This window comes from Lissotriton vulgaris, chromosome 12, assembly GCF_964263255.1.
Source record: "Lissotriton vulgaris chromosome 12, aLisVul1.2, whole genome shotgun sequence".
Lineage (NCBI taxonomy): Eukaryota > Metazoa > Chordata > Amphibia > Caudata > Salamandridae > Lissotriton > Lissotriton vulgaris.
Genome location: NC_141700.1, coordinates 97,979,344 through 97,999,345, shown reverse-complemented (window position 1 = coordinate 97,999,345; position 20,002 = coordinate 97,979,344).

Sequence of the window (20,002 nt, the reverse complement as noted above, 5' to 3'; positions counted from 1 at the left end):
GTTCTCGAATGCTCGTGCGACTGTGCTGAATGACCTAATGAAAGCGGACGAAACTTTGAGGGACTTGGAGCGCCGCAGGCCGGCTAGGCCAGGTCTACAGGCCCAGTTGTTGGAGGCGAAGGAAGTGGTTGCCACCGAGACGGAACGTTTGAGGTGCTATGACTATAGGCAGTACATCATCAGGGCACACGCAGAAAGGGACAAGGTGGGTACCCTCTTGGCCAGATTGGCTAACCCGGAACTCAGGGGCTGCCCGATTCTCGGCATTAATAATGCGCAGGGAGAGATGGTGTACTCCCAGGCAGCGGTATTGGAACGATTTAGGGGGTATTATGAGGAACTGTACAGGAGTCAGCTGGGAGTGGGGGTTCAGGACATCGCGGAATACCTGGGGGAGAGGCAGCTCCCGGTCCTGGACGAGGAAGATGTGAGGGAGCTGGGTAGCTGTAGGAAGGTGGCTACCTGACTATGGTTACCCCAGATTTTTTGCCTTGTGTTTAGCTGGTTTTCGACTTAGTTGGCCTGGTTCCCTGCTAATCAGGGCCCCAGGCTATCTGCTCTCTCTGTAAAATGGATTCCATGTACCCTAGGTGCATAACTAGATTGGCTTGGGTCACCTTATCAGCCCCTGTACAGAGCACTATAGGTGCCCAGGGCATAGGTGCATCCAAGGCCTACCAGGGGCTGCAGCATATCTTTTGCCACCCCTGGCTGGCTATCTAAAATTGACACAACTGGCTGATCACTCAGCTGGGGCAAGGTGGTGTAATCACCCCTTGCTTAGATATAGTATGCCTATATCTAAACCTATCTGGACACATATAAACCTGTGAGCCACTCCTATGGCAGGCCTTAACAATCCTGAAGGCAGAGTGCGTGGTTTAATGTGAGATGGTGCTCTAGCATGAGCTGAGCCTGTCTGCAGCTGTCGGGACCAATTCCCTTAGCTGTTCCGGGATTATGCCAAACCATATACTATTAAGTGCATTATAATCCTCGCGGTTATATGTCAACTTTGGTTTGGCTTTATCAAAACATGTCGTGTAAGGTGTCATACGATTTGGAATACTACCCCCTCGCCAGTCCTGGCGACGGGGGTAGCATTCCACCCCTCTAGAGGGGACGACATGTTACTTTTGCTAAAACGCGGTTGATTTTTAAAAGAGCCTCAGATCCACAAAATGGATGCTTCTGCCACAGACACATGTCTGACCTCCTGCTGCTGACCGAAACTCAGCAGAGGAGGCCTGGACAAAGGATTTCCTGTCACAGGGAGGTGTGACACCACCCCAGACAGGAGATAGTGGATTGTAGCAGGGAGGTTTGAATGAAACCAGACAGTGCCTGGGGAGCACAAGGCTTCCCCTTGCATAATCCGGTCAAACCGGTTCTGGGGCAGCCCAGCCCCAGCTCCAGTGAGACCTGGACAAAGGAAAGGGGGTGTAACCACCCCCCTTCCTGGTCCCACCCATAGGGGAGGGACCTAGCAGGAGATCCACCCCTCAGATTGGAATAAGAGGGGGAGCAGTGCCAATGCAACTCAGATCATCCTGAAATCAACTTTAAACATAAGAAACGAATTCTGGACCCTTCGACTTTCTACACGACGTGAGAAGACTGAAGAATCTCCCTTGTGGTCAAGGAGTGACCACCCTGTGCAAACAGGTACCATCCAGCCCTCGACCCTTGCTTTGTTGCAGTTCCCGCCGGAACTCGAGCGACAGAGATCGACGAGATCAAGCTTGCCTGCCTTCTACCTGCCCGATCCACAGTCCCTGCAGAGCTGAGACCCGTGGAGGCGACCGGAAGCGTGGGGCACGCCATCTTGGAAAGGCCACGAGACGCTGACCGTGCAGCCCACGAGTGACCCTCGAAGCTGTACACCGGGGTTTGAGAAGCCCCAGCCCCGAGCTCCACTTGCACCAAAGCTCACCCCTCCACACTCGACGAGTGCTGCGTGGGGCCCTTCTGCCTGTGTGTGCTCGACGCGTTGGCCCGGTCACTTGCCAGCTGGCTTGTGGCCCCTGTGCCGACGAATACTGAAATACGACTCGCTTTTCTGGTTGCTCCAGATCTGCACCAGCTCCTGTGAAAAGGAGCCCCCACTCTGACCCTCCTGGTTCGAGTGATAAGCAATCTCCCGGTTCTGCGTGGATTGCTTTTGCCAAGTGCTGTTTGCTGCAATCTTGAAGCCGACGGTGCTGACGGCGAGAGCCTACGTGGGACAGATCGTGACCTGCTCCTGGACGTCGCAGATGCCCCAGAGCCCACGTGACAGCGGAGAGAAGCCTATCGACAACCGCCTGATTGCGCCCGACATTGCCTGGTTCCGTCCTGGTTCCACCCTGGTCACTGCTGAGTGACCCAGACTCTGTCCCCTCTGCTTTCAGGTACTTTTCTACTTCGATCCACCCTTGGATCGCACCGGACACTTCTGCTTCACAGCGCCTGCAGCTGCAACAGCTTCAAGCACCAAGAACCTGCGTGACAGAACCCGACGCCACTTCGACCCTGTGCACCCACGGCCTGTGGGTGAGGTAACTTTGCAACGCCGGTGTCCTTACACTGGTACACACCTCTAGGGTCTGTGTCTAAAGTTTTGTGTTCCTAGGTTCAGCGGAAGTATCATTTAATTCACTTTATCCAACTTTTACGCACCATTGACTTTGCATTGGTGCGCGCCGCACTTTCCGTGCTGCACCCGTCTCCTGTGGGCTACTCCCGACTTCAGCATTGCTAGTCCTGACTGCTCCCAGCGAATCTCTAGGCCCTAGGCCTAACCACTGTTCGATAAGTGTTCCTTATGCCACTTTTTTTAGTATATGGTCTGAGTGGCCACCCGCCCTCATCCATAATTGTGCAACTTTATATGTTTTACTGTGCTTTTGATTTAACGCTTGTGCCCCTTTCCTCATAAAGAGTACTGGGGAGTAATTTAGAAATAAATACATATATTTTTACAATATATACTTGTGTGGTGTCCTTTCATTTGATTACAGGATTGTATGTGGTAAAACAGCTCGCTTAACACGACCTCTTAAGTTGAGCCTTTAAGGCTGCTTAGTCCATGCTACCATTAGGATAGCTTGTCTACAAGGTTGACTTACAACCTGACATCTTTGGGGTTTGTTTGGACTGATACCCAGTGGTTCCAGAATTGGAAACACTACATATCAGGCCAACTTCTCACATTGGTGTGCAGCGGTGCGGATTTGAGCTTGCTGTTTGTTTTACCATTGCAATCTTTACATCAAATTGAAAGATCACATCAAGTACCTCTAGGTACATATAAATCAAAAGCTTAGCATATTAAGTTCTACTGAACTTAGTAGTTGTAGATTAAAGGGATTAGCACACCCTGACTACAACTCACTAGCAAGGTACAGTAGGAAACCACTTAGTGTAGGTAAGTGCATCACTTACACCTCACTAGCAGTCATGTCTGATACAGGTAGAGCCTCAGGCTCTGCTCCTGTAATAGTTGATCCTATAGGGACAACATCCAGATATGACAACCTTAGCCACAAAGACCTGAGTGCCTTGTGCACAGCCAGGGGGCTAAAAAGGGGCAGAGGCCCTACCATTCCTTCCCTAATAGCTATCCTAGAAAAGGATGACTTAGATAAGGTGAGTCAGGCTCCCTTAGATTCAGGTGAAGGGATACACTCCCCTGAGAATGAGAATCTTCCAGAAGATGAAGAAGAGGAAGAGGAAGAGGAAGGCTCTGATTTAGAAGAGCCTGAAGATCAGGATCAGAGGGGAAACCAGGTACAGGTTGCCAGGCTTAACCAGGCCAACCTGGACCTACATGAGAATGGAGAGGGCCAGCACCACTCCAGATCTCATAACCAAATTCTCCCAGGCAACAGGAGGGTGAGATCTCAATCAAGGGACTCTCATCTTTCTAGTGCCTCAAGAGAATCTCAAAGAGGGATGACTCCCTCCCAGAGAAAAGAGCATAGGGCCAGGATGAGGGCTGTCCAACTCCAAATAGAAAGGGAAGAGGTAGCCTTGGCTCAAGCTAAACTTGCTTTAGCAAGAGAAAGAAAATTGTGTGGCTTAGATGCCACTGGTGGCAGCAAAATTCCTAAAGAGAAACCCAGGTCCTATGATAGTAGAAACCTGACAAAGATTGTGCCCCCCTATCAGGAAGGGGATGACATCCACAAATGGATGACTGCTCTGGAGAGAGCCTGCATGGTACAGCAGGTTCCTGAGGAACAGTGGGCAGCAATCTTATGGTACTCCTTTTCAGAGAAAGGGAGAGATAGGCTCCTCACTGTCAGACATGAGGATGCCAGCAATTACAAAGTCCTGAAGAGTGTCCTAATAGATGGGTTTGGCTTAACCACTGAACAGTACAGGTTAAAGTTCAGAGACACCCAGAAGACACAGACTCAGGACTGGACTGATTTTGTTGATTGTGCAACTAAGGCTCTGGAGGGTTGGCTAAATGGCAGCAAAGTACATGACTTCAAAGGATTGTATAATTTGATTATGAGGGAGCAGATCCTAAGTAATTGTCAGAACCAGCTCTTACACCAGCACCTGGTGGACTCATATTTGACCTCTCCCCAAGAATTGGGAAAGAGGGCAGATAAATGGGTCAGAACCAGGATTAGGCCTAAGAATCAGGACAGTAACCAGAAGAAGGAGTCTACCAAGCCTCAAGAAAAGGGTGGGGATAAAAGTAAAGAAAAGACTTCCCCAGGGCCCCAAAACTCCAAGAATGGGGGTGGGTCCCAAGACACTTCATCAACTGAGAAAAAGCCTTATTGTCATGCCTGTAAACAGGTTGGGCATTACAAAACAGACAGCTGTTGTCCCAAGAATGGCAATAAAGAAAACATACCTCCAAAGCCAGCTCCAACACCTCCTGTTACTGTCAGCAGTAATCCCCCAGGAAGTGGGAGCACACCCAGGAATCTGGGTGGGTTTACTTTTGGAGCCCAAGGGGACCCTGGCCTATCCAGGTCCCCATCCCCAAATGATCTTGTTTATGAGACTGGCATGGGGTTTGCCAACTTCTCTGTTTGCCCAAATACCTTGAGCAAATATAGACAAGAACCCATCATCAATGGTTTGAAAGTTGAAGCTTTCAGAGACACAGGGGCTAGCATCACCATGGTGGCTGACTGTATAGTCCCCTCTAAGCAACTTTTACCTGGTGCCAGATACCAGGTAACAAACATTGATGGCATCCAAACAAATCATCCCATGGCAGTAGTAAGTCTCAGCTGGGGAGGTGTCATTGGCCCAAAGAGAGTGGCAGTGTCACCAAACTTGCCTGTAGACTGTCTACTGGGTAATGATTTGGAAATCTCAGCCTGGGCTGAGGTTGAACAGGAAATCCATTCTAGAATGGTAAACTCCAATGGAAAGGTTAGTGGGGCTGTACTGGCTATAGCCCCAATTCAAGATGTCCCTCCTGAAAGGGTTGGTAGGGCTGAGCAACTCTCTGCCCCATCTTTACCAGAAGCTCTTCCAAAACAGAATAGCAAAGCTGTTATGATAACAGCAGAAACCCAAACTGAGTCTCCTCCTGAAAAGGTGGGTGGGGCTGTGATGGCCACAGCCCAAACTCAAACAGATATGTATGTTGTGAAGCCTGAAATGATGGATCACTCCACCCAAACTGAGAGCATGGAGGAGGAAGAGAAATCTCCCCCTCACCAGACTGTAGGACAGGATCAGCCTCCTCAGGGAACTGATCTTACCCCTGATGAAGGAACTGCCCCAGAGGTTGTTAGGCCTGGCCTGACCGAGCCTCTGATGGCAGTGGACCCTTCTCAGGTGGGATCCAGTCTGGAGCAGGTAACCTGCCCCTCTCTACCTTGCCTTAGTCAGCCCAGGGCTGCAGAGGACAAGAAGGACAGTGAGACCCAGAGGGCCCCCTGTCAAATAAAGCACCCCCATCAACAGATTAGGGGCACCAAAACTAGTAGGCCTAGTAAGGTGAAAACTTTAAAAACTCCTGAGGGAGCCCCCTTAAAAACAGTTAGGGACCTCCCACAGATGGATTCTGTTGGGCACAGCCAAACCTGGGACCCAAAGGGCCCAAACCTGAACTGTCCCTCCAGCAAGCCAAACAGAGGGACCCAGCCTCCAGCTTTAGGTAGCCAGAGGTTGACCCTGAGAGCTCAGTGCAACTCAGTTGAAGAAAGAAAGGCACACATGGTGGAAGATAATTGGAGGAAGTTGAGCCCAAAAATAGTGGAGCCTCACTTCAATGCTCCATATCCAAACCAGCCTTTAACTTTGCATAAACACACCCAAGGTAGTGATTCCCTATGGTGGAGACCCTCTAATACCCCTAGGGTGAGGGACTGCTTAGTGGACCATGAGACAGGGGGTACCCATGCTAGTGCAGGTACTTCCTTATATGGCCACTCAGGCAATAAAGGCTTACCTGGCCAAGGATAGCCTTATCTCCTTTTGTTTGGGGGGGGGTTATGTAGGAAGGTGGCTACCTGACTATGGTTACCCCAGATTTTTTGCCTTGTGTTTAGCTGGTTTTCGACTTAGTTGGCCTGGTTCCCTGCTAATCAGGGCCCCAGGCTATCTGCTCTCTCTGTAAAATGGATTCCATGTACCCTAGGTGCATAACTAGATTGGCTTGGGTCACCTTATCAGCCCCTGTACAGAGCACTATAGGTGCCCAGGGCATAGGTGCATCCAAGGCCTACCAGGGGCTGCAGCATATCTTTTGCCACCCCTGGCTGGCTATCTAAAATTGACACAACTGGCTGATCACTCAGCTGGGGCAAGGTGGTGTAATCACCCCTTGCTTAGATATAGTATGCCTATATCTAAACCTATCTGGACACATATAAACCTGTGAGCCACTCCTATGGCAGGCCTTAACAATCCTGAAGGCAGAGTGCGTGGTTTAATGTGAGATGGTGCTCTAGCATGAGCTGAGCCTGTCTGCAGCTGTCGGGACCAATTCCCTTAGCTGTTCCGGGATAATGCCAAACCATATACTATTAAGTGCATTATAATCCTCGCGGTTATATGTCAACTTTGGTTTGGCTTTATCAAAACATGTCGTGTAAGGTGTCATACGATTTGGAATACTACCCCCTCGCCAGTCCTGGCGACGGGGGTAGCATTCCACCCCTCTAGAGGGGACGACATGTTACTTTTGCTAAAACGCGGTTGATTTTTAAAAGAGCCTCAGATCCACAAAATGGATGCTTCTGCCACAGACACATGTCTGACCTCCTGCTGCTGACCGAAACTCAGCAGAGGAGGCCTGGACAAAGGATTTCCTGTCACAGGGAGGTGTGACACCACCCCAGACAGGAGATAGTGGATTGTAGCAGGGAGGTTTGAATGAAACCAGACAGTGCCTGGGGAGCACAAGGCTTCCCCTTGCATAATCCGGTCAAACCGGTTCTGGGGCAGCCCAGCCCCAGCTCCAGTGAGACCTGGACAAAGGAAAGGGGGTGTAACCACCCCCCTTCCTGGTCCCACCCATAGGGGAGGGACCTAGCAGGAGATCCACCCCTCAGATTGGAATAAGAGGGGGAGCAGTGCCAATGCAACTCAGATCATCCTGAAATCAACTTTAAACATAAGAAACGAATTCTGGACCCTTCGACTTTCTACACGACGTGAGAAGACTGAAGAATCTCCCTTGTGGTCAAGGAGTGACCACCCTGTGCAAACAGGTACCATCCAGCCCTCGACCCTTGCTTTGTTGCAGTTCCCGCCAGAACTCGAGCGACAGAGATCGACGAGATCAAGCTTGCCTGCCTTCTACCTGCCCGATCCACAGTCCCTGCAGAGCTGAGACCCGTGGAGGCGACCGGAAGCGTGGGGCACGCCATCTTGGAAAGGCCACGAGACGCTGACCGTGCAGCCCACGAGTGACCCTCGAAGCTGTACACCGGGGTTTGAGAAGCCCCAGCCCCGAGCTCCACTTGCACCAAAGCTCACCCCTCCACACTCGACGAGTGCTGCGTGGGGCCCTTCTGCCTGTGTGTGCTCGACGCGTTGGCCCGGTCACTTGCCAGCTGGCTTGTGGCCCCTGTGCCGACGAAAACTGAAATACGACTCGCTTTTCTGGTTGCTCCAGATCTGCACCAGCTCCTGTGAAAAGGAGCCCCCACTCTGACCCTCCTGGTTCGAGTGATAAGCAATCTCCCGGTTCTGCGTGGATTGCTTTTGCCAAGTGCTGTTTGCTGCAATCTTGAAGCCGATGGTGCTGACGGCGAGAGCCTACGTGGGACAGATCTTGACCTGCTCCTGGACGTCGCAGATGCCCCAGAGCCCACGTGACAGCGGAGAGAAGCCTATCGACAACCGCCTGATTGTGCCCGACATTGCCTGGTTCCGTCCTGGTTCCACCCTGGTCACTGCTGAGTGACCCAGACTCTGTCCCCTCTGCTTTCAGGTACTTTTCTACTTCGATCCACCCTTGGATCGCACCGGACACTTCTGCTTCACAGCGCCTGCAGCTGCAACAGCTTCAAGCACCAAGAACCTGCGTGACAGAACCCGACGCCACTTCGACCCTGTGCACCCACGGCCTGTGGGTGAGGTAACTTTGCAACGCCGGTGTCCTTACACTGGTACACACCTCTAGGGTCTGTGTCTAAAGTTTTGTGTTCCTAGGTTCAGCGGAAGTATCATTTAATTCACTTTATCCTACTTTTACGCACCATTGACTTTGCATTGGTGCGCGCCGCACTTTCCGTGCTGCACCCGTCTCCTGTGGGCTACTCCCGACTTCAGCATTGCTAGTCCTGACTGCTCCCAGCGAATCTCTAGGCCCTAGGCCTAACCACTGTTCGATAAGTGTTCCTTATACCACTTTTTTAGTATATGGTCTGAGTGGCCACCCGCCCTCATCCATAATTGTGCAACTTTATATGTTTTACTGTGCTTTTGATTTAACGCTTGTGCCCCTTTCCTCATAAAGAGTACTGGGGAGTAATTTAGAAATAAATACATATATTTTTACAATATATACTTGTGTGGTGTCCTTTCATTTGATTACAGGATTGTATGTGGTAAAACAGCTCGCTTAACACGACCTCTTAAGTTGAGCCTTTAAGGCTGCTTAGTCCATGCTACCATTAGGATAGCTTGTCTACAAGGTTGACTTACAACCTGACATCTTTGGGGTTTGTTTGGACTGATACCCAGTGGTTCCAGAATTGGAAACACTACATATCAGGCCAACTTCTCACAGTAGCCCGATCACGCTCACGGAAATACGGGTGGCCATCAAACATATGGCCCGCAACAAGACGCCCGGGGTGGACGGTCTGCCAATTGAATTCTATCAACAATATGTGGACAGCTTGGCGCCCACGCTGCTGGTGGTGTACACGGAAGCCTTCGAGACGGGGGCATTGCCTGGGTCCATGCGGGAGGCCTTGATTGTACCGCTCCTCAAACCTGGCCGGGATGCCACGGATGTGAGGTCTTATCGCCCGCTGTCCATGCTGACGGTGGATTATAAGATCCTGAGCCGAATCCTGGCCACCAGGCTGGCCCCGCACATGACGGGTCTGGTACACAGGGATCAGGCCGGGTTTATACCCACGAGGAGCACGGCGCTGAATATCCGCCGCCTGGTGGGAATAATGGACGCCATCTTGGACAGGGAGGGAGCACCGGCGGTTCTGTCCGTGGACATCGAGAAGGCCTTTGATAGCTTGGAATGGCCTTTCCTGGATGGAGTGCTAGAGAGGTTTGGCATGGGCGAGGGGTTTCGGAGGTGGACGAGGGTCTTATATACCTCGGCGACGGCGAGAGTACGATTGGGTGGCCTGGTGTCTGCGGCGTATCCAGTGGGCAGGGGAACACGACAGGGATGTTCTCTCTCCCCCCTATTGTTTGCCCTGGCGATGGAACCCCTGGCGGTCCACGCGAGGTTAGGTGACCGATACGCGGGGATAGTTAGTGACGGGCAGTGGCATTATATATCGCTATACGCGGATGACTTGCTCCTGTACCTAGCTGACACCTCGGGGGCATTGGTTGGAGCGATGGACCTGCTGTCTGAGTTCGGCCGGCTATCGGGCCTTAAGGTCAATTGAGCGAAGACTTGTGTGTTTCCGCTGCGAGCGGGATCGCCAGCCCCTAGCAGCGATTTGGGTGTAGTATGGGAACCCTCTTGCATCACCTATTTGGGTGTCCGCATTTACCACGCGGCTGCAGACCTATTGGAGGGCAACATCGGTGTAGGAGAGTAGGGTCTGCTATCCTATGGTCACCCCAATTTTTGCTTTTTGCTTCACTGGTTTTCGACTTACTGAGGCTGTGGGCCTGCTAATCAGACCCCCAGCCTGCTGTTCTCTCTCTAAATTTATAATACATGTGCTATAGGTACATACCACAATTGGAAATGGACTCCTTGTCAGCCCCTGTACCATGCACTATAGGTGCTCAGGGCATAGGTGCCACCAAGGCCTACCAGGGGCTGAAGCATAGCTTTTGCCACCCCTGGCTGGTTCTTAAATTGACACAACTGGCTGATCACTCAGCTGGGGCAAGTGGGTGTAATCACCCCTTGCTTAGATATAGTATACCTATATCTAAACCTATATCTGGACACATATATAACCTGTGAGCCACTCCTATGGAAGGCCTCATCAATCCTGGAGGCAGAGTGCGTGGTTTTATGTGAGATGGAGCTCTGGCATGAGCTGAGCCTGTCTGCAGCTGTCGGGAACAACTCCCTAAGCTGATCCGGGATAATGCCATACCATATACTCTTAAGCGCCTTATAATCCTCGCGGTTATATAGCAACTTTGGTTTGGCTTTATCAAAACATGTCGTGTAAGGTGTCATACGAATTGGAATACTACCCCCTCGCCAGTTCTGGCGACGGGGGTAGCATTCCACCCTTCTAGAGGGAGAAGACATGTTACTTTACTGAAACGCGGTTGATTTAAAATGAGCCTCAGATCCACAAAATGGATGCCCCTGCCACAGACACGGGTCTGGCCTCCTGCTGCTGACCGAAACCCGGCAGAGGAGGCCTGGACAAAGAGTTTCCTGTCACAGGGCGGTGTCAAACCACCTCAGACAGGAGATAGTGGATTGGAGTAGGGAGGTTTCAAAGAAACCAGACACTGCCTGGGGAGCACAAGGCTGCCCCTTGCAGGATCCGGCCAAACCGGTTCTGGGGCCTCCCAGCCCCTGTCCCAGCGCGGCCAGGATCAAAGGAAAGGGGTGTAACCACCCCCTTCCTGGGTCCCACCCATAGGAGGGGACCTAGCAGGATGTCCAACCCCCCAGATTCGAATAAGAGGGGGAGCAGTCCCAACGGACCGCAGATCATCCTGAAGAAACATAAGAAACGAAATCTGGACCCTTCGACTTTCTACACGACGTGAGAAGACTGAAGAATCTCCCTTGTGGTCAAGGAGTGACCACCCTGTGCAAACAGGCACCATCCAGCCCTCGACCCTTGCTTTGTTGCAGTTCCCGCCGGAACTCGAGCGACAGAGATCGACGAGATCAAGCTTGCCTGCCTTCTACCTGCCCGATCCACAGTCCCTGCAGAGCTGAGACCCGTGGAGGCGACCGGAAGCGTGGGGCACGCCATCTTGAAAAGGCCACGAGACGCTGACCGTGCAGCCCACGAGTGACCCTCGAAGCTGTACACCGGGGTTTGAGAAGCCCCAGCCCCGAGCTCCACTTGCACCAAAGCTCACCCCTCCACACTCGACGAGTGCTGCGTGGGGCCCTTCTGCCTGTGTGTGCTCGACGCGTTGGCCCGGTCACTTGCCAGCTGGCTTGTGGCCCCTGTGCCGACGAAACTTGAAATACGACTCGCTTTTCTGGTTGCTCCAGATCTGCACCGGCTCCTGTAAAAAGGAGCCCCCACTCTGACCCTCCTGGTTCGAGTGATAAGCAATCTCCCGGTTCTGCGTGGATTGCTTTTGCCAAGTGCTGTTTGCTGCAATCTTGAAGCCGACGGTGCTGACGGCGAGAGCCTACGTGGGACAGATCGTGACCTGCTCCTGGACGTCGCAGATGCCCCAGAGCCCACGTGACAGCGGAGAGAAGCCTATCAACAACTGCCTGATTGCGCCCGACATTGCCTGGTTCCGTCCTGGTTCCACCCTGGTCACTGCTGAGTGACCCAGACTCTGTCCCCTCTGCTTTCAGGTACTTTTCTACTTCGATCCACCCTTGGATCGCACCGGACACTTCTGCTTCACAGCGCCTGCAGCTGCAACAGCTTCAAGCACCAAGAACCTGCGTGACAGAACCCGACGCCACTTCGACCCTGTGCACCCACGGCCTGTGGGTGAGGTAACTTTGCAACGCCGGTGTCCTTACACTGGTACACACCTCTAGGGTCTGTGTCTAAAGTTTTGTGTTCCTAGGTTCAGCGGAAGTATCATTTAATTCACTTTATCCAACTTTTACGCACCATTGACTTTACATTGGTGCGAGCCGCACTTTCCGTGCTGCACCCGTCTCCTGTGGGCTACTCCCGACTTCATCATTGCTAGTCCTGACTGCTCCCAGCGAATCTCTAGGCCCTAGGCCTAACCATTGTTCGATAAGTGTTCCTTATACCACTTTTTTAGTATATGGTTTGAGTGGCCACCCGCCCTCATCCATAATTGTGCAACTTTATATGTTTTACTGTGCTTTTGATTTAACGCTTGTGCCCCTTTCCTCATAAAGAGTACTGGGGAGTAATTTAGGAATAAATACATATATTTTTACAATATATACTTGTGTGGTGTCCTTTCATTTGATTACAGGATTGTATGTGGTAAAACAGCTCGCTTAACACGACCTCTTAAGTTAAGCCTTTAAGGCTGCTTAGTCCATGCTACCACTAGGATAGCTTGTCTACAAGGTTGACTTACAACCTGACATCTTTGGGGTTTGTTTGGACTGATACCCAGTGGTTCCAGAATTGGAAACACTACATATCAGGCCAACTTCTCACATTGGTGGCAGCGGTGGGATTTGAGCTTGCTGTTTGTTTTACCATTGCAATCTTTATCAAATTGAAAGATCACATCAAGTACCTCTAGGTACATATAAATCAAAAGCTTAGCATATTAAGTTCTACTGAACTTAGTAGTTGTAGATTAAAGGGAGTAGCACACCCTGACTACAACTCACTAGCAAGGTACAGTAGGAAAACACTTAGTGTAGGTAAGTGCATCACTTACACCTCACTAGCAGTCATGTCTGATACAGGTAGAGCCTCAGGCTCTGCTCCTGTAGAAGTTGATCCTATAGGGACAACATCCAGATATGACAACCTTAGCCACAAAGACCTGAGTGCCTTGTGCACAGCCAGGGGGCTTAAAAAGGGCAGAGGCCCTACCATTCCTTCCCTAATAGCTCTCCTAGAAAAGGATGACCTAGATAAGGTGAGTCAGGCTCCCTTAGAATCAGGTGAAGGGATAAACTCCCCTGAGAATGAGAATCTTCCAGAAGAAGAAGAGGAGGAGGAAGAGGAAGAGGAGGGCTCTGATGTAGAAGAGCCTGAAGATCAGGATCAGAGGGGAAACCAGGTACAGGTTGCCAGGCTTAACCAGGCCAACCTAGACCTACATGGGAATGGAGAGGGCCAGCACCTCCCCAGATCTCATAACCAAATTCTCCCAGGTAACAGAAGGGAGAGATCTCTATCAGGGGACTCTCACCTTTCTAGTGCCTCAAGAGAATCTCAGAGAGGGATGACTCCCTCCCAGAGGAAAGAGCATAGGGCCAGAATGAGGGCTGTCCAACTCCAGATAGAGAGGGAGGAGGTAGCTCTGGCTCAAGCTAAACTTACCTTGGCTCAAGCTAAACTTACCTTGGCTAGGGAACAGAAATTAAGTGGCTTAGATGCCACTGGTGGCAGCAAAGTTCCTAAAGAAAAAGACAGGGCCTATGACAATAGAAACCTGACAAAAATTGTGCCCCCCTACAAGGAAGGGGATGATATCCACAAATGGATGACTGCTCTTGAGAGGGCCTGCATGGTACAGCAGGTCCCTGAGGACCAGTGGGCAGCAATTTTATGGTACTCCTTTTCTGAGAAAGGGAGGGACAGGCTCCTCACTGTTAGACCTGAGGATGCCAAAAACTACTCTGTTCTGAAGAGTGCTCTTATTGAAGGGTTTGGCCTAACCACTGAGCAATACAGGTTGTTGTTCAGAGACACCCAAAAAGCACAGACTCAGGACTGGACTGATTTTGTAGATTGTGCCACTAAGGCTCTGGAGGGTTGGCTGCAGGGAAGTAAAGTTTCAGACTATACAGGATTGTACAATCTTATGATGAGAGAACAGATCCTTAATAACTGTCAGAACCAGCTGTTGCATCAATACCTTGTTGACTCTGATTTGACCTCTCCCCAAGAATTGGGAAAGAAGGCAGACAAATGGGTCAGAACAAGGATTAAGCAGAAAAACCAGAACCAAGGTGACCAGAAGAAAACAGACCAGAAGGGTGGGAATCAGAAAGATAAAGAAAAGGACCAGAAGTCTTCAGGCCCCCAAACTAGCAATAAGGAGGGGGGTTCCCAAAATGGAAACAAGAAAAAGAAGAATGATGGCCCAAAGAAACCTTGGTGTAATACCTGCAAATCAGTTTCACACTGGGGCAGTGAATGCACTAATAAAAATCCAGTCCCCACCACTGCAGGTCCTAAAGCACCTGCACCCCCTAGTACAGTTAACAGTGGTGGTACACAGCCAAAGGGTTTAGTAGGGTTGACCCTGGGTACTGAGGTGGAATCTGGCTTAGTCAGAATCCCCACACAGGCAGTTCTCCTATATGATGTGGACTTACCTTTGCCCACTGCAGTAAGCCCCAGTAACCTGGGCAAATATAGGCAGACTCCCTTAATCAATGAGAAACTGGCTCAGGCCTACAGGGACACTTGTGCCAGTGTCACTATGGTGACACCTGGCTTTGTGGACCCTGGTCAGATTGTACTAGGTGAAAGTTACCTAGTGACCAATGCAAGCAACTCCACTACTTCACATAGTGTGGCTGTTGTGAACTTCTCCTGGGGAGGGGTAGATGGCCTAAAGAAAGTTGTTGTGAGTGCAGACCTCCCAGTAGACTGTCTGTTAGGCAATGATCTTGAAAGCTCAGTTTGGTCAGAAGTGGAGTACAGGACTCATGCAGAAATGCTAGGGATTTCAGCTCATGTCCTTGCAGTGACAAGGTCTCAGGCTAAGAAGTGCCTTCCTGAACCAGTGGTGGATCTTGAAACAATAGACCAACCACAACCCAAGAGGAGGAGCAAGAGGGTTAAGGCTGTGCCTTCCCACTTGCCCCAGGTTGAGGATCAAGTTTCACAGGAAACTGATTCTGCAGTCCAAGAGGAGACTGTCTCAGATGAGCTTGAACCTGAACAGGTTGAGTTTCTGGGGACAGGGGGACCCTCAAGGGCAGACCTGGGGCAGGCTCAATTAGATTGCCTGTGAGAAGTTGGCCTGATATGTAGTGTTTCCAATTCTGGAACCACTGGGTATCAGTCCACACAAACCCCAAAGATGTCAGGTTGTAAGTCAACCTTGTAGACAAGCTATCCTAGTGGTAGCATGGACTAAGCAGCCTTAAAGGCTTAACTTAAGAGGTCGTGTTAAGCGAGCTGTTTTACCACATACAATCCTGTAATCAAATGAAAGGACACCACACAAGTATATATTGTAAAAATATATGTATTTATTTCTAAATTACTCCCCAGTACTCTTTATGAGGAAAGGGGCACAAGCGTTAAATCAAAAGCACAGTAAAACATATAAGGTTGCACAATTATGGATGAGGGCGGGTGGCCACTCAAACCATATACTAAAAAAATGGTATAAGGAACACTTATCGAACAATGGTTAGGCCTAGGGCCTAGAGATTCGCTGGGAGCAGTCAGGACTAGCAATGCTGAAGTCGGGAGTAGCCCACAGGAGACGGGTGCAGCACGGAAAGTGCGGCTCGCACCAATGCAAAGTCAATGGTGCGTAAAAGTTGGATAAAGTGAATTAAATGATACTTCCGCTGAACCTAGGAACACAAAACTTTAGACACAGACCCTAGAGGTGTGTACCAGTGTAAGGACACCGGCGTTGCAAAGTTACCTCACCCACAGGCCGTGGGTGCACAGGGTCGAAGTGGCGTCGGGTTCTGTCACGCAGGTTCTTGGTGCTTGAAGCTGTTGCAGCTGCAGGCGCTGTGAAGCAGAAGTGTCCGGTGGATCCAAGGGTGGATCTGAAGTGGTGAAGACCTGAAAGCAGAGGGGACAATGTTCAAAGTCACTGACCAGTGACCACCGTGGAACCAGATTGGAACCAGGCAAAGTCGGGTGCAAACAGGTGATCAGGGGTTGCTTCTCTCTGCAGCCACGTGGACACGAAGAGGTCAAGGACGTCCAGGAGTCGATCACGAGCTGTCCCTTGAAGGCTCTAGCTGATGGCGGTGTCGGCAACTCGATTGAAGCAAACAAGCCTTGGCTAATGCAAGCCACGGGGAAAGTGAAAAAGGCTTATTACTCGGACCAGCAAGGTCAAAGCGGCTACTCCTTTCTACAGGAGCAAGGGCAGGTCTGGAGCAACCAGACCCACAGTGTAAATCGTAGGTTTCGTCGCCAAGATGGCCGCTGACCACGTGACAAGCGGCCGGGATGGCGAGTCGAGTGGCAAAAAGCAAAAGGGCCCCACGCAGATCGTGGAGATGCTGGAGGGCTGGTCTTTGGTGCAAATGCTGCTCGGTTGTGGGGCTTTTCAAACCCCAAAGCACAGAGTCGAGGGTGCCTCGGGTGCTGCGCAGTCAGCGTCTCGGGGGTCTTTCAAGATGGCCGCTCCCACGTCTCTCGGTGCCTCCACGGGTCCCTTCTTTGCAGGGACTGTGGATCGGGCTGGGCGAAGTCTGGGAAGCTGTGTCTTGTCAGGCTCTGCACTCGGGCTCCGGCGGGAGGCGGCGGCAAAGCAGACGTCGAGGTGCTGGGTGGTGCCTGTGTTCACAGGGTGGCCCCTCCTAGGCCACAAGGGAGATTCTCTTCAGTCTTCTATCATCAGAATGTCGAAGTCCAGTCGTCTTCTTAGTTTAAAGTTGATTTCAGGATGATCTAAGTTGCATTGGCACTGCTCCCCCTCTTATTCCAATCTGAGGGGTGGATCTCCTGCTAGGTCCCTCCCCTATGGGTGGGACCAGGAAGGGGGGTGGTTACACCCCCTTTCCTTTGTCCAGGTCTCACTGGAGCTGGGGCTGGGCTGCCCCAGAACCGGTTTGACCGGATTATGCAAGGGGAAGCCTTGTGCTCCCCAGGCACTGTCTGGTTTCATTCAAACCTCCCTGCTACAATCCACTATCTCCTGTCTGGGGTGGTGTCACACCTCCCTGTGACAGGAAATCCTTTGTCCAGGCCTCCTCTGCTGAGTTTCGGTCTGCAGCAGGAGGTCAGACATGTGTCTGTGGCAGAAGCATCCATTTTGTGGATCTGAGGCTCTTTTAAAAATCAACCGCGTTGTAGCAAAAGTAACATGTCGTCCCCTCTAGAGGGGTGGAATGCTACCCCCGTCGCCAGGACTGGCGAGGGGGTAGTATTCCAAATCGTATGACACCTTACACGACATGTTTTGATAAAGCCAAACCAAAGTTGACATATAACCGCGAGGATTATAATGCACTTATTAGTATATGGTTTGGCATTATCCCGGAACAGCTAAGGGAATTGGTCCCGACAGCTGCAGACAGGCTCAGCTCATGCTAGAGCACCATCTCACATTAAACCACGCACTCTGCCTCCAGGATTGTTAAGGCCTGCCATAGGAGTGGCTCACAGGTTTATATGTGTCCAGATATAGGTTTAGATATAGGTATACTATATCTAAGCAAGGGGTGATTACACCCACTTGCCCCAGCTGAGTGATCAGCCAGTTGTGTCAATTTAGATAGCCAGCCAGGGGTGGCAAAAGATATGCTGCAGCCCCTGGTAGGCCTTGGATGCACCTATGCCCTGGGCACCTATAGTGCTCTGTACAGGGGCTGATAAGGTGACCCAAGCCAATCTAGTTATGCACCTAGGGTACATGGAATCCATTTTACAGAGAGAGCAGATAGCCCGGGGCCCTGATTAGCAGGGAACCAGGCCAACTAAGTCGAAAACCAGCTAAACACAAGGCAAAAAATCTGGGGTAACCATAGTCAGGTAGCCACCTTCCTACATTGCCCTTCACTTGAACCCCTCAGACAGCAAGCTGCTGCTGAGGCTGCAGGGAATGCTCAAGGTACCCATAAGGTGTATTGGGATGAAGGACTCCTTTATTCAGAGGCTAGAGACCCCAAGCCTGGCACAACCAGGAGGTTGGTCATACCTTTGAAGTTTAGGGGCTTCCTTCTTACCTTGGCCCATGATATTCCCCTTGCAGGACACTTAGGCCAGAATAAGACTTGGGACAGGCTTGTTCCACACTTTCACTGGCCTCACATGTCAGAAAATGTCAAGGAGTTTTGTCGCTCCTGTGTCACTTGCCAAGCCAGTGGTAAGTCAGGTGGCACAACAAAGGCCCCCCTGATACCACTACCTGTGGTGGGGGTACCCTTTGAAAGAGTTGGAATAGACATTGTGGGTCCCATGGATCCTCAAACAGCATCTGGGCACAGATTTATACTGGTGGTAGTGGATCATGCCACCAGGTACCCAGAGGCAATTCCCCTGAGGACCACCACAGCTCCTGTGGTGGCAAAAGCCCTCATTGCAGTTTTCTCAAGAGTGGGCTTTCCAAAGGAGGTTCTTTCAGACAGAGGTACTAACTTTATGACTGGATACTTAAAAGCAATGTGGAAAGAGTGTGGAGTAAACTATAAGTTTACCACACCCTACCATCCACAGTGCAATGGGCTTGTGGAAAGGTTCAACAAGACCCTAAAGGGAATGATAAAAGGTTTACCAGAGAAGCTTAGGCGGAAATGGGACATCCTTTTACCCTGCTTGCTCTTTGCTTACAGAGAGGTCCCACAGAAGGGGGTTGGCTACAGCCCTTTTGAACTTTTGTTTGGCCACCCTGTAAGGGGTCCATTGAGTTTGGTGAAGGAAGGATGGGAGTTACCTCTCAAAAAGCCTAAACTAGACATTGTGGACTATGTACTTGGTCTCCGCTCCAGGATGGCTGAATACATGGAGAGAGCATCCAAAAACCTTGAGGCAAGCCAAGAATTACAGAAAGCTTGGCATGACCAAAAGGCTGTCATGGTTGAGTTCCAGCCAGGACAGAAGGTGTGGGTGTTGGACCCAGTGGGGCCAGCAGCTCTCCAGGACAAATGGACTGGACCCTACCCTATCATTGAAAAGAAGGGAGAAGTCACCTACATGGTTGACTTTGGCACCCCTAGGAGCCCCCACAGGGTGCTCCATGTAAACAGATTGAAAGCATTTGTTGACAGGGAGGACATGAGTCTCCTCATGGCCACAGATGGGGAACAGGAGGAAGAGAGTGACCCTCTCCCAGACCTGCTTTCCCAGAACCCTGATGATGGTTCAGTTGATGGAGTAGCCTTGGCAGGCAGCCTCACTGAGCAGCAACAGGTGGACTGCAGACAGGTGTTGCAGGCCCACAGACATTTGTTTTCACTCACACCCAGTCAGACTAACTGGTGCACCCATGAGGTGGACACTGGTGACAATCTGCCTGTGAAGAATAAGATCTACAGGCAACCTGACCATGTCAGGGATTGTATAAAGGCTGAGGTGCAAAAGATGTTGGAGCTTGGAGTGATTGAGCCATCAGAGAGCCCATGGGCTAGCCCAGTGGTCCTTGTGCCAAAACCTCATACCAAAGATGGGAAGAGAGAAATGAGGTTTTGTGTGGACTACAGAGGTCTCAATGCTGTCACTAGGACAGATGCTCACCCCATTCCAAGAGCAGATGAGCTCATTGATAAATTGGCTTCTGCCAAGTTTCTGAGCACATTTGATTTGACAGCTGGCTACTGGCAAATCAGACTAGCTGAGGAGTCAAAAGCCAAAACAGCATTTTCGACCCCTAGTGGACATTATCAGTTTGTGGTAATGCCCTT